Below are 14,281 nucleotides of genomic sequence, written 5' to 3'. Positions count from 1 at the left end.
AAAGAAAGGAAAGAAAGGAAAGAAAGGAAAGAAAGGAAAGAAAGGAAGAAAGAAAGAAAGAAAGAAAGAAAGAAAGAAAGAACTATATAGGAATATGTATGTACGGTCACTTACAACCGTAGGTATGATGAACCTCAGGTCTTAACATCAAAAGCCAACAAGGAAATGGGGGCATCACAACAGTGCTAAAATCATTAATAATAAATTAGGAGAGGGTAGCAGTATGGTTTCCCATGTACTGAGTGTGGAGGAAAATTCTCACAGACCCTCATAATGAGAACATGTGTTATTATGAGCGACGGCCTCAGGAACAAGAGCATGTTTATCTGAGTACATGCACACACACACATAAATAGCAACTCCAAAGAAGATATGTAAATGGCCAATAAGCATATCAAAGGATGATCAACATCAACAGTCATTTAGAAAATAAAAATCAGGGGCCCCTGGCTCGCTCAGAAGAACTCTTCTGAGTTCTTGATCTCAGGGTTGTAAGTTCGAGCCCCATGTTGGGAGCAGAGATTACTTAAAAATAAAATCTTTAAAAAAAAAAAAATCAATATCAAAATCACAATGAGATTCCACTTCAGTACCACTAGCATGCCTAAAAAAGAATAAGTATTGGCAAGGAGGGCGCCTGGGTGGCTCATTTGGTTAAGCGACTGCCTTCGGCTCAGGTCATGATCCTGGAGTCCCTGGATCGAGTCCCACATCGGGCTCCCTGCTCGGCAGGGAGTCTGCTTCTCCCTCTGACCCTCCCAACCCTCCCCCCTCTCATGTGCTCTCTCTCTCAGTCTCTCTCTCTCAAATAAATAAATAAAATCTTTAAAAAAAATAAAAATTAAAAAATAAAGTATTGGCAAGGACGTAGAAAAACTGTAACCCTCATATACCGCTGGTGGGAATATATAGTGATATGCAGCTTCTTCAGAAAAATAGTCTGACAATTCCTCAAGATATTTAAACATGGAGTTACAATATGACCCAACGACAATTCCACTCCTAGGCATACCCAAGAAAATGAAAACATGCCCACTTAAAAACTCATATACAAATACACACTACACACACACGCACACATATATACACAAACTACACGCATACACAGAGTAGCATATTCTTTTTTTTTAAAGATTTTATTTATTTATTTGAGAGAGAGAATGAGAGAAAGAGAGCACATGAGAGGGGGGAGGGTCAGAGGGAGAAGCAGACCCCCCGCTGAGCAGGGAGCCCGATGCGGGACTCGATCCCGGGACTCCGGGATCAGGACCTGAGCCGAAGGCAGTTGCTTAACCAACTGAGCCACCCAGGCGCCCCAGAGTAGCATATTCTTAATAGCCCCAAAAATAGAAACCAAATGTAAATCAACTGATAAATGGACAAACAAAATGTAATATATCCCAACCACAGATTATAGTATAAAAAGGTATAAAGTAATAATATATGCTATAACATGGATCAAAGTTAAAAAGATGCTAAGTATGCCAGCTACGAAAGACTACATACTATAGGACTCTATTTATATGAAATGTCCAGAATAAGCAAATCCACAGAAAAAAGAAAGTGGATTAGTGGTTGCCAAGGACTGGGAAGAATGGGGATGAGGACTGCTAATGAACATATTTCGTTTTTGGGGTGATGAAACTTTTATGGAATTAGTGCTAACAGTTGCCCAATCTGTAAATATACTGAAAACCAATGATTTGTAGCCTTTAAAGTGGTAAATTTTATGTAAAGTATTCCCCCCTTTCTAGTAGTTTCAATTAGCATGGTCAACTGCAGTCTAGAAGCAGATGATCCTCCTCCTAGCATTCACCAGAAGATCAAAAGTAGCCTGACACGAGGTCACAATGCCTAGGTCATTCCCCTCACTTCACCTCATCTAGTAGGCATTTCTTTTTTTTTTTAAGATTTTATTTATTTATTTATTTATTTATTTGACACTGAGAGAGCACAAGCACAGGGAGAAGCAGAGGGAGAGAGAGGCAGACTCCCCACTGAGCAGGGAGCCCGACGCGGGGCTCGATCCCAGGACCCTGGGATTATGACCTGAGCCGAAGGCAGACGCTTAACGACTGAGCCACCCAGGCGCCCCATGGCAGGCATTTTTTCATCTCGCATCGCCACAAAAACAAGAAGGATGAGTACAGAACAATAAGACATTTGAGAGAGAGAGAGAGAGGGAGTGAAAGAGAGAGAGAGAGAGACCACATAACTTTTATTACAGTATAATTGTTCTATTTTATTATTGTTCTTGTTAATCTCTTTACTGTGCCTGATTTATTTATAACTGAAAATTCATCACAAGCATGTATGTAAAGGAAAAAACATGTATATATAGGGTTTGCTACTACCTGCAGCTTCAGGCATTCATGGGGGTCCAGGAACATAACCCTAGTGGATTGGGGTGGGGGAGCTATTGTAATCAATACAGGAAACTGTATGAGGGGAAAAAAAAAAAACCCAGCAAGTTTTCTAGTACTGCTAGTCAATACAAAATAGAAAAAAAAAAAAAAACCACAAACCTTCAACAAAATCTAAAACTCCTTTACTTCATTTCAATCTTTTCAATTCTAGGTTGAAACAGGATCCAGTACAGATAAATAGGAAAATCACTCTACCCAATCCATTCTACCAATCCAGAATATCAATAACGCTAAGAAGGAGAGGGATCTGGACTAGGAACTCTTAATAATACAGTTCTTTTTTATACTAGCTGCGAGAGAGAAATAAAAAAAACCGGCAACTCTATTGTAAACTTCAAAGTTGCTAAGAGACTAGATTATAATCATTCCCACTACAAAAAGGAAATGATAATTATGTGAAATGATAGAAGTGTTATCCAACGCTAAGGTAGTAATCATAGGGGGCGCCTGGGTGGCTCAGTCAGTTAAGCGGCTGCCTTTGGCTCATGTCATGATCCTGGAGTCCTGGGATCGAGCCCCACGTCTGGCTCCCTGCTCAGCAGAGAGCCTGCTTCTCCCTCTCCCTCTGCCTGCCACTCTGCCTACTTGTGCTCTCTCTCTCTCTCTGTCAAATAAATAAATAAAATCTTTTTTTTTAAAAAAAAGGTAGTAATCATAGTACAGTATATCAACGTATCAAGTCAACACCTTCACTTACACAATGTACATCTTACACTTACATAATGCTGTACTGTCAATTATATCTTAGTAAAAATAAATTTGAAAAAAGAGAGAAAACAAATTATTCTAAAACTTGTCTCATTACTAGGTTCTGTTTGTCAATGTTCTTAAAATCCTAATTTAGGTCCCAAATAAGAATCCAACATGCTTGGGGCCCACTGAGAGAACTGGTAGACAGCCCCAAAGAGCCAGAATATATCAGTTTGGGGCCAAAGAAGGAAGGTAAAGGAAGTTACGTTCCCACGTGAGTTGGGAAGCAGATTGGGAGAGGATGGGACAGAGAAGCAGGCCAGCAGGGAGGGGCCTATGTGTCTGCACAAAGGGCCTGGGGGGGAGGTGGGGAGCACAGTGGCGCAGGCAGTGAGTGCTGTACAGACCCCGGCTGAGCCACCCCATACTGCTCTGGCACCGAGCACAGGGGGACAGCCCCGGCAGCAAGGCCAAAAGCAATCCCACAGTGGGTACCGGCGGCACCCAGGGCAGCGAGGAGCGGGGAGAAAGCCCATGGCAGACAGCACGTGGTGGCTCGGGCCCAGCCCCATGCCGCCCACCTCTGGGGACGTGCAGACCCAAAAAAGGGCCAATGATGCAGGGGGCTGACAGGTAGGGACAAGAACCACGGACACTTAGAAGGCAACTAAGAACCCTCTACACCAAAAAATGGAAAATTCCAGTTACACAACTGAATATGTACAGGAATTTTTCACAGAGACGAACAGAGCTGCTGTCTGCTTAGTTCCTCGATCTGCTCCATGTCAAGCTGAACCCCAGTCTCTGGCTGCTCTCCTAACTCCCTGACTGCTCTGTTTCTTGCAACCTGTTCTTCCTCCTCCTGTATTCCATTGGATCTCCCAAAGGCCTGTCAGTAACAGCCTTCCTGCATCTTTTTTATTAATTTAACACCTCTTAAATGATTTGTTTTCCTACCAAATCTGTACTACTTGTGTAAGGTTTGGGAAGAGTCTACGAGAACACCTCCACTTCTCACAGAACTGCAGAGCTGAGGAGTCCGAAAGACCTCACCGCTGACACCAACTGCCAAGTTTGCAGGTTCCAAACTCAAGCTCAGCTGCAATAGTTAATCTGTAAGAAGAACACACAGAACTCCCGGAAAGCTGTTATACTCATGATTACATTGTACTATAAACATAAGGGCCACAGATTACAGTCAATCAAAGGAAGTGTGAGGCAGGATCTGAGGGTCCCAAATGCAGAACATCCAGGTGTCCTCTTCCAGTGGAGTTAAATCAAGACTCGGACGCTTAACCAACTGAGCCACCCAGGCACCCCTGGGCAGTGTTACATCCTTTACTACACCATTTGCTAGCTGCTCTTCGAGCCCCAGATTCGTATTTCTAGCTGTCTTTTTGATATCTATGCCAGTTTCTTTAAACTAAATGAATAAAGTCAAACTCAAAATTTACCCAGACCAACTGTGATTTCACTGTTCCTGTTAATAGTGCCAAATCCACTTCTTTCCAATAAGGAATTGAGGCAGTTCATAAAACCACAATAAAAGATACAAAATTAGAAGGAAATTGGGGCAGAGAAAAAATAGCCCAGAAAAAAAGAAAAGAGAATAATGCTGCAGTGACGTTAGGACACAGAATGCAATGCTGGAAATTCTTGCTCACTTGTCAACAGGAGGGCTGTGCATTTGGCTCTGAGTTCTTTAAGAGCCAAATAACATCTTAACAAAGAAGAGATGGCAAGCAGATTCAAAATTCACAGAGTCCTTTAAAAAAAAAAAATGATGCCCAGAATGCACTGCTGCTCTTCCAGGCGCCCCACAGTTCAAGACTTGGAAGGGTTTTCATCACGGTCCTCTATATTCAGTCTTTTGTCAAAGATAGAAATGCTTCCTCCGAAGTGCTGCTTGCTTTTTTGACCTCTCCATTAGCTATCTTCTCTCTCTAATCAGTCAAGATTTACAAATTAATCTTTCTTAAATAGAGCCATCCTCTGTGCAAAATCTACAATGGTTCCTCAGTGATAGGGTTTTTTTTTTATTTTTTAATTTTATTTTTATTATTATTTTTTTAAAGATTTTATTTATTTATTTGACAGAGAGAGACAGAGCGAGACAGCGAGAGTGGGAACACAAGCAGGGGAGGGAGAAGCAGGCTTCCCGCAGAGCAGGGAGCCCGATACGGGGCTCGATCCCAGGATCCTGGGATCATGACCTGAGCTGAAGGCAAACGCTTAAGGACTGAGCCACCCAGGCAACCCATACAGGGTTTTTTTTAAACTTTTTTTTTTTATTTACAAAGAAATGCTTAGTACAGAAAACCAAGAAAAATTAAGACAAAGAGGTAAAACACACACACACACGAGAAATCCTATAATCCACATATAACTAGGTATGGCAACCATTTCTTAAATTGAGGTAAAATTGGGATGCCTGGGTGGCTCAGTCAGTTAAGCGTCTGCCTTCGGCTCAGGTCATGATCCCAGGTCCTGGGATAAAGCCCCACATCGGGCTCCTTGCTCAGCGGGGAGCCTGCTTCTCCCTCTGCCTTCCGCTCCCCCTGCTCGTGCGCTCTCTCTCTGATGAATACATTTTTTAAAATAAATAAATAAAAATAAATAAATAGAGGTAAAATTTACATACAATGGAAGTCAAACATCTTATGTACACAATTCCCTGATATTTGACAAATGTATACATCCTAATCAATATGAAGAATATTTCTCCAAACTTCCTATGTTCGCTCTCCTGGTCACGTTCTTTGTCAGCTAGCTATGTAACCAATATTTTTTCCTAGTCTGAGGCTGGTCTTCTCATTTTTAAAAGTGCCTTTAAATCTGTAAATATTTTTCATTTTGATGAAATCAAATTCATTAATTTTTATTTTGTAGTTAATACTTCTTGCATACTCGCTAAGAAATTTTCCCTTACTGCAAGTTTGTGAAGATAACCTACTTTTTTTTCTTTTTATAAGCTTTACACTTTTAGCTTTACATTTATATCTATGATCCATTACAACCTGTAAAGAGAGCTAAAAAATATCTATCTACACATTTACCATAAGATCAGAAACAATCAACGATGTCCACTCTTACCACTTCTATTCAACCTTAAGCAGGGAGCAAGGAAGCAAGAAAGAGAAATAAAATGCCTAAGTAATGTTGAGGATAACAAATATCTGCATGATACTTGTGATATAATAAATGACCTATGTGCAAAAATCCCAAGAAAGCTACATTTACACACACGAACTATTCTGTGTTCCTTCAAGTTTTTTTTTTTTTTTTTCCAATACATATCTTACTAACTGGTGTTTTAATTTACTTCATGTACAAATTGCTTATCCTCATCTTCGTCCTCTACATGGTGCTCCCAAACTCCTCTTCAACCTAATCTACACATCAGCTTTTTGCTTGCTGTGGGCTAGGAAAATAAGGGCCCTCAGCACTTCCCAGAAACACTGGTCCCAGCTTCCGGGGCTGAGTCAGAGTAGTGTCCTGTGCCATCAATAAAGTCCAATAATTCTCCAGCAGCAAGGCCCCCTTTACATTTTCTAGGAAGTCTTTTACCTCTAACCAAATCCGTCAATCCTCTAAAAGCTCTCACCAATCTTCCCTTTTTTCCCTCTTATAATTATTACCCACACAATAAAGGTGAAAAAGGCTATTTAAGTAGTTTCTCGATGTGGTCTCTTCAGGCACTACATTATTCTATGAGGTACCAGGGATGGACTGCGAAGGCAAGACCAGAGAAGGCTCTGGCACTGACTGGCTTCTATTTACTCCAGTGGCAAAGTCACGAGCCCACGAACTCCTGGAGAGTGGGGGCTCGTTTCCAATTCACCTTCACAGTCCCTGAAGTAAAACACACACAACACTTCACACGGAGTAAGCCTCAAAGAATTGAACCATCATGCTAACTAACACTTAGTGATCGATACCCTCGTCAGTGGTAACCGGCAGCACCAGCAGGCCTATCAGGTGTCAGAATCTCCTCAGTCCCCACGAAAGAAATGAAATGAGGCCTTCTGTAATTAATTCAGGAGCACCTATTACTTGGTCACACAGATAAGCAGAGTTTCTTTTTAAGGCTTCAGGTAAGCCAAATAATTTTAAAAACATATGCAGCCACGGTAGGATTAAGTATGTGCACAGCATTAGTGGCTTATAAGGAAATAACTGAATGAATAAAGGTGATCTTTTTTATACAAAAAAAAGGGGGGGGGGGAAGCAAATTAAAGACTACACTTCTATAAAATACAAGCTGTATGACACTGGTTTCTAAGGCAACCCTATGTAAGGTGTACTGCTTGTTTATTTTAAGAAAAGCTGAAGCTATAATAGTCTCCAAGGCATATAGACTGTAGAGAGAGACAAGGCCAATGAGAATGTATAACCACCACCATTACATTTTGAGAGTTATTAAAATTCAGCCAATCTAAACTTTTCATAGATGGAAAGGCAATTTGTGTGTAAGAAAGTCACCAGACATTTTTCTACTGTGCGAATATTTCTATTGTTTATCCTATGTTTTGAAGAAGATATTCCGAAGCTTCAAAAGAAACAAACTGGATGCCACTCAAACGTGGACAGTAAGTAAGACCTCTGGAGCATTACGGATAATTTAAAAAAGATCTAGGGAAGAAATGAAAGATCTGTATTCTGACTTGTGTCCCCTTCACGCCATGTCAACCTCTTCACTTCTTGACATGCCTTCTGAGACACACGGGAAACATCAGTGCCGTTTGTCCCTTAGTTGTAACTTAACACTAGAGACAATTCCTTCATCCAACCAAAAATATTTATTGCACTGTGGAGAGTACAAATGCAGTGGGGTTGGCAAAATACACAGCCCCTGACCACAGGGAATCTTCCAGACTGAGGAGAAGGAGATCACAAATGAACACAAAAATAAACGTGTAACTACACACCCTGGCGACTGCTGGAGGTGGGAGGTTGGGGTACATGCTCTTGTGAGGGGCAGAGGGCGGAGCCTGATGAAGAGGTGACTAAGGGTTCAAAGAAGGCCTTTCTGAGGAAATGACACACACTTACCAAGTCAGACCACAAAAGTGTTGAAATCGATGTGTCCAGGAATAATACAGACGATGAAACTGTACAAGGTGCCAACTTATTGAAGAATGATTTAGAGGAGCCAAAAAACAGGACCTCCAAGCAGGCAGTGCTGGCAGGATGATCTAACAAAACAACGTTCCTACCGTCACCACTGACCAGTCCTTGTAGCAAATATGTGCTGAGGGTTGGAAAAACGTTTAGACACAAGGTCGTCCAAAGCAGTTAATTCCCCTTACACAGCGCCTCAGTCACCTAGTATGAGGTGAACGGAAGCCACTTCTTAGTGCTGGCTTCCGAGCTTCAGAGGCATGCACGTACCTGAGCCGAGCCTGACGAGGCTCTGAAACACGTGCCAATCCGGGTCATCCTCGCTGGGATCCCAGTTCGGGAGTTACAGTCCAGCCCAGAACGTCCAGCAGGCACCCTGGCCGTTCTGAGGCAGGTGGTACCGAGTCACACTCTTTAGACCCACCCAGCACTGCAATCTCCCCACAGGACGAGGGTCTACTCTGGCGAAGAGGCTTTATGCTCAAACTCACGAAGCACACGCGTATTGCACAAGGGCGTCCCGGAAGTGTCTGTTTATTGGCTCACCCTGTGCCTGACCCTTGTTATCTCCTGGGCTTGGAAGTAGGAATCCGAACAAACTGCCCAGCCTGCTGCTCCAGTTCTCGCCCGAAACAATGGCCAGAGGTGACAGCGAAATGAGACAGAGAGAGGCCATGTGACACAGCTGTCTCTCCGGAGGCCAGGGCAACAAGCCTGGCCCAGTGAGGCAGCCGGCACCCCAGGGGGCTGCACAAAGGGGACCAGCAGGAAAGCACACACGGGACCAAGCCCGGGAGGAGAATGAAGGAACAAGGACAGGACAGAAGAAAATAAAGTTCACATTTCTTAAGCACCTTCTACGTACCAAGCAGTATGGCACATACTTCGTGTATCTGTCACATTTTCATCCTTACAAAATCTTAGGTGGTATGATGTGGTTGTGTATTATGTTACACAGAGAGATGATATGCTATCACAGACGAAGAAGCTGACGCCTGGAGGGAAAGGAGCTTGTCTGAGGACAGAGGACTAGGAACCCGGATTTTGAATCCAACACTCTCAGACACCAAAGTCCACGGTCCTCCTGGGTTTGGTGGGAGAACAAGTAAGATGAGTGGGAACAAGGTGGCTATGAAGAAAGAAAATGCACAGCCAAGCAGAAAGGAGCAATGAAGAATGCTTTAGCAATATCAGAACTTAAAATAGTGAGCTTCGTGCTCAAGTGGCTGGGGTTTCCTATGTTTCCAACGGGGAAAGACTTGTAAAGAGATCAAAAGGAAGGCTGGTTGGTCATGAATGATGCAGGAGGGCAGACACCCAGATGCTTACCACAGTTCTTGTGGGGTGCTAAGATTCCAGGTGACTCTGCAACTCCGCACCCAATGTTACCGGTTTCCTAAGGTGAACAAATATTTCTTCTGTGAAGAAATAAAACAGGTATGGGCGCCTGGGTGGCTCAGTCGGTTGGGCGACTGCCTTCGGCTCAGGTCATGATCCTGGAGTCCCTGGATCGAGTCCCGCGTCGGGCTCCCTGCTCGGCGGGGAGTCTGCTTCTCCCTCTGACCCTCCCCCCTCTCATGTGCTCTCTCTCATTCTCTCTCTCTCAAATAAATAAATAAATCTTTTAAAAAAAATCATAACGTTTTGTAAAAAAGGTAGGCAATGATAATAAAAATATTTTTACTATAAATATTTACTTGTTATTAAATAGCACAGAGTTTATTTAAAGAATTGTCAAATTTGGGCGCCTGGGTGGCTCAGTCGGTTAAGCGACTGCCTTCGGCTCAGGTCATGATCCTGGAGTCCCGGGATCGGGTCCCGCATCGGGCTCCCTGCTCGGCGGGGAGTCTGCTTCTCCCTCTGACCCTAACCCCTCTCATGTGCTCTCTCTCTCTCATTCTTTCTGTCTCAAATAAATAAATAAAATCTTTAAAAAAAAAAAAAAAAGAAATAAAACAGGTAGTATGTTTTGTTGTTGATGTTCTACTTTACTTTGAATACTAAGAAGTGGTTGGTAGGGCAGAGGTTCTCTAGGAATGAAGTCAAAGAAAACAGAAGGGACAGAAGACACACAAGACAGCTCCCCAGACTAAGTAAAACCCACCCTAACTGCAAAAGCCATCCCTCCCCTTCCCCCTGCCCAAACAGTTCAGTCCACAGTCATTAGACAGGGTGGGGCAACAAAGGATATCTGAGTACAGGCTAGGTAAGGGCAAAGGGGAGAGATGCCCTTCACCGCAGAGACAGCGACTGGTGATTCATCACGTACAAGGAAATTAATCAAATAATTAAATGTAATGAGGATAAGGAGAGCCTAGCCTCTTACTGTCAAAGAAAGAAAGAAACCCAGAAATAGGGAAAGGGAGAAAACTGGGCTGAATCCCCTGGCAGTAGGAGTGCAATTAGAGATATCTCATTAAATTCACATATTTTAATATATACATAAGCATAAACATAGGATACATATAAACATAAAAGGTGTGTGCACCCCTAGCCCTATGCTGAGAGAGCTACAAGCACGGACACCCCAACAATGGTAACCACATCCCACGCCCAGATCTTGTTTTCAAAATCCTGCCCTAGAAAGAGTGGACTCCAGGGCTCAGGTAGGGAAAATACAAGCCTGGAACAGTTTACCATGCTTGAAAGTAAGAAAGTGTTCCAAGAATGACAATGACATCTTTTTTTTTTTTTTTTTAAAGATTTTATTTATTTATTTGACAGAGACACAGTGAGAGAAGGAACACAAACGGGGAGCGGGAGAGGGAGAAGCAGGCTCCCCACTGGGCAGGGAGCCCAATGCGGGGCTCGATCCCACGACCCTGGGATCGTGACCTGAGCCGAAGGCAGACGCTTAACGACTGAGCCACCCAGGCGCCCCATGACAAGGACATCTTGAAAGGACAGAGAAGCAACCTGAAGGAACTCCTAATGGCCAAATGTGGGATAAGCCACGCATCCAAACAAGTAAGGAGAGGAACTGATTAGAACTCACGGAATAGGGAAACCCATGAATGAGTCCATGTGAGATAGCGAGAAAGACAGACAAGATAGGGAGATGGATGGAAGGGGTGGGGGGGAGACAGGAAGAGAAAGAAAGGAGAGAGAGAGAAGGAAATACATTCATTGACAACAGGATACTTAGAGTCTCAAAGAAGTAACTCTCAACAAAATATTTATTTATTACCAGGGGGAAAAGAGTAACTTCACAGTACAGATTACCTGGCAGACACCATCCTGAACAAAGTGACAGACATCAACGGCAACAGTGTAAACCCAAACCGTGCACTACCTGATAAAATAACGTGCTAAGACAACACTTCCCACAGAGCAACACTTGATTTTTTGTTTAAAGATTTTATTCATTTCCTCGACAGAGAGAGCTAGAGTAACACAAGCAGGGGGAGCAGCAGAGGCAGAGGGAGAAGCAGGTTCCCCAGTGAGCAGGGAGCCCGCCGCCTGATCCCAGAACCTGGGATCATGACCCAAGCCGAAGGTAGACGCCTAACCAACTGAGCCACCCAGGCGCCCCACAACACTTTTTTGATATTCCAAATTAAGACGCATGGGAGGGCACCTGGCTGGCTTAGTCAGTAGAACATATAGAACATGCCTCTTATTCTCAGGGTTATGAGTTGGAGCCCCACCTTGGGTATAGAGATTACTTTAAAAAAAACAAAACAAAATCTACAAAATAAACAGTTTACCAAATTAAGAAACAGTATACAAAATAATTGGCCTACAATCTTCAAAAATGTCAGTCATGAAAGCCAAGAAAAGACTAAGGAACTGTTCCAGATTAAAGAAACAAGTATTAACAAAGAAAAAAAAAACAAGCCCAACAAGTCATTTGCCCCCCAACATGGCAAACCAAGACTTACAGTTTCAACCAACCGCAGGAATGTGACCTTTTAAAAGTCAACCAGAAGTTAACTGATAAGCGCAAGTGAGGTAATCTGCATGATAAAAAAACCTGCTCTCTCTCTACCCCCTCAAAGGAAGATGTCTTGGCATGAAATAATCCTTCTCTTCTGCTAGTAACTCTGAACATCACCCTCTTTCCCAGAGAAAGCTCTCATTTTTCACAACTCCGAAGAGCATCTCCACTTGCTGGATACAGATGTTGTCTGAGTCATGAAATGCTTAATAAAGCCAATTAGATCTTCAAATCTACTCACTTGGATTTTGTTTTTTAACACAAGAAAACAAAACATAATTCTGAGAAGGACTGGTTTCATATAAAGGACAATATTGGCAACTGGCAAAACCTGAATGGAGTCTGAGGAATAATGGCAGAACTATTACAATGTTAACTTCTTGATCTCGATGGCTGCATTGTACTTACAAAGAAGAATGTACCTGATTGTGGGCAAAATACACTAAATAACTCAGGGATGAATAAGCAACATGGTGAAAACTTAAAACTCTATTCATGGCTGGAGGGTGAGGGTGGGGCACAGTTCTTGTCCCAGACATTCCCAATCAGTTCCACAGACTCTCTGAATGCATTTACGTCGGTTACCTTAGACAAATGGTTTTGCTCTATATACAAAATTCACAGAGTAAGGCATCTGTTATGTGTAATGCTGACTAGAAGCACAGGTTACTTACCAAAGTCAGGAATGAGAGAGAGAGAGAAACTTCTATCTCTCACATGCTTTAGTGAGGCTGACTTCAATACTCTTTAAGATGTTTAGAGTTCAGTAAATGTTACCTAAAATCAGCCCTGACTGTGAAATCTTCCATTCACAGCCCTGTATTTCAGTCTGAGGTGTCCACTGTGCAGATCTACAGAGATGGTAAAGGGATAAATAAGAGTATTGGTTACATCTCCTGACCCACATCCTTAAGAGCCAGATATGAGGCAAAGGATGCTCATTCTAGCATGGTGGGGCCCATGTGCTAAAAAGAAATGTTCCTACACAACCAACCTAATGCTTTGGCCCAAGCAGTAAAATTGAAAGACAACTGTCCACATCTCCTTTTCAAACAACTTCATTTCTGAACCAAGAAATGCAGAGTAAGAGGGAGGATATAAAACCTCTTCTTTCCACCTTTCCACAGACTCTGTTATATTCCATATTAGATGGCAAAGTCACTCCTCATAAAAATGCTAAAGATCTACTTCCTTTTTCTAAAGAAAACACAGATTCCATGTGTAGAAACCCATATCAGGTTAGAGTGGAAGATCAGTTCTTGAACTTTTACAGCAGAACATAATTTTCTCTTCCTCTTAATAGGTAACTAAAAAGTACAATGTTCCATAACCAATACACGAATGGCCTGCAATCACTAGTAAGTTCATACAAGGCACTACAGAGCGAGAGATTCATTAATGCTCTATGGCCTGAACAGGCATCCATCTTCTGCTATTATTATTCTGTACAGAATCTGATTTATATTTAACTTAATCTGTAGCAAATCGGTATTTCATCAAATGTTCAGAAACTCAGACTAGCGGACTGTGATAATTTTCTATTAGAGAGAGTGAAACTCCAGATGAGTAAGTTAAGTAAAAAGAGGAGTCAAACGGACACAGCAACATCCCTTTCTCCTGCATTCTCAGAGACCAGTCTACACAATGTATACAGTCTGGATCACATTGTTCTCAATATTCATCATACAACATGCTTGCCTTTTAGGAGTATAACTCTATGTTCTTGATCTTTAGGAAGCATCAATACAGGAACACTTCACTTGAGTAATTTTTTTTAAGACTTTGTCAGAGAGAGAGAGAGAGCACAAGCAGGGGGAGCGGCAGAGGGAGAGGCAGGCTCCCCGCTGAGCAGGGAGCCTGATGCAGGGCTGATCCCAGGACCCTGGGATCATGACCTGAGCCGAAGGCAGATGCTTAACGACTGAGCCACCCAGGCATCCTTCACTTAAGTAATTTCTGTGTCTTATGCAAAATCACAGCTAAAAACATAATCCACTATGTCACACAGTGACAGAACCCACAGAATGTCTTTTTCGTTGAGCACAATGCCAGGAAAAAGTCTGTTTCTGTAAACAAATGAGCAGGCTTTCTTTCCACGGACAATGAA

The 14,281-nt window shown here is 42.6% G+C and overlaps 1 protein-coding gene across 6 annotated transcripts in view; it reads right to left on the bottom strand.

The window, feature by feature from the left end:
- Positions 1–14,281, bottom strand: part of SRPK2 (SRSF protein kinase 2) — a 248,551-nt gene that overhangs the window by 62,621 nt on the left and 171,649 nt on the right. The window lies entirely within an intron of this gene.

Source organism: Neomonachus schauinslandi, chromosome 12 (assembly GCF_002201575.2).
Source record: "Neomonachus schauinslandi chromosome 12, ASM220157v2, whole genome shotgun sequence".
NCBI classification, from domain to species: Eukaryota; Metazoa; Chordata; class Mammalia; order Carnivora; family Phocidae; genus Neomonachus; species Neomonachus schauinslandi.
Note: the sequence above shows the minus strand (reverse complement) of the source record. Positions and strands in the feature narration are given on the sequence as shown.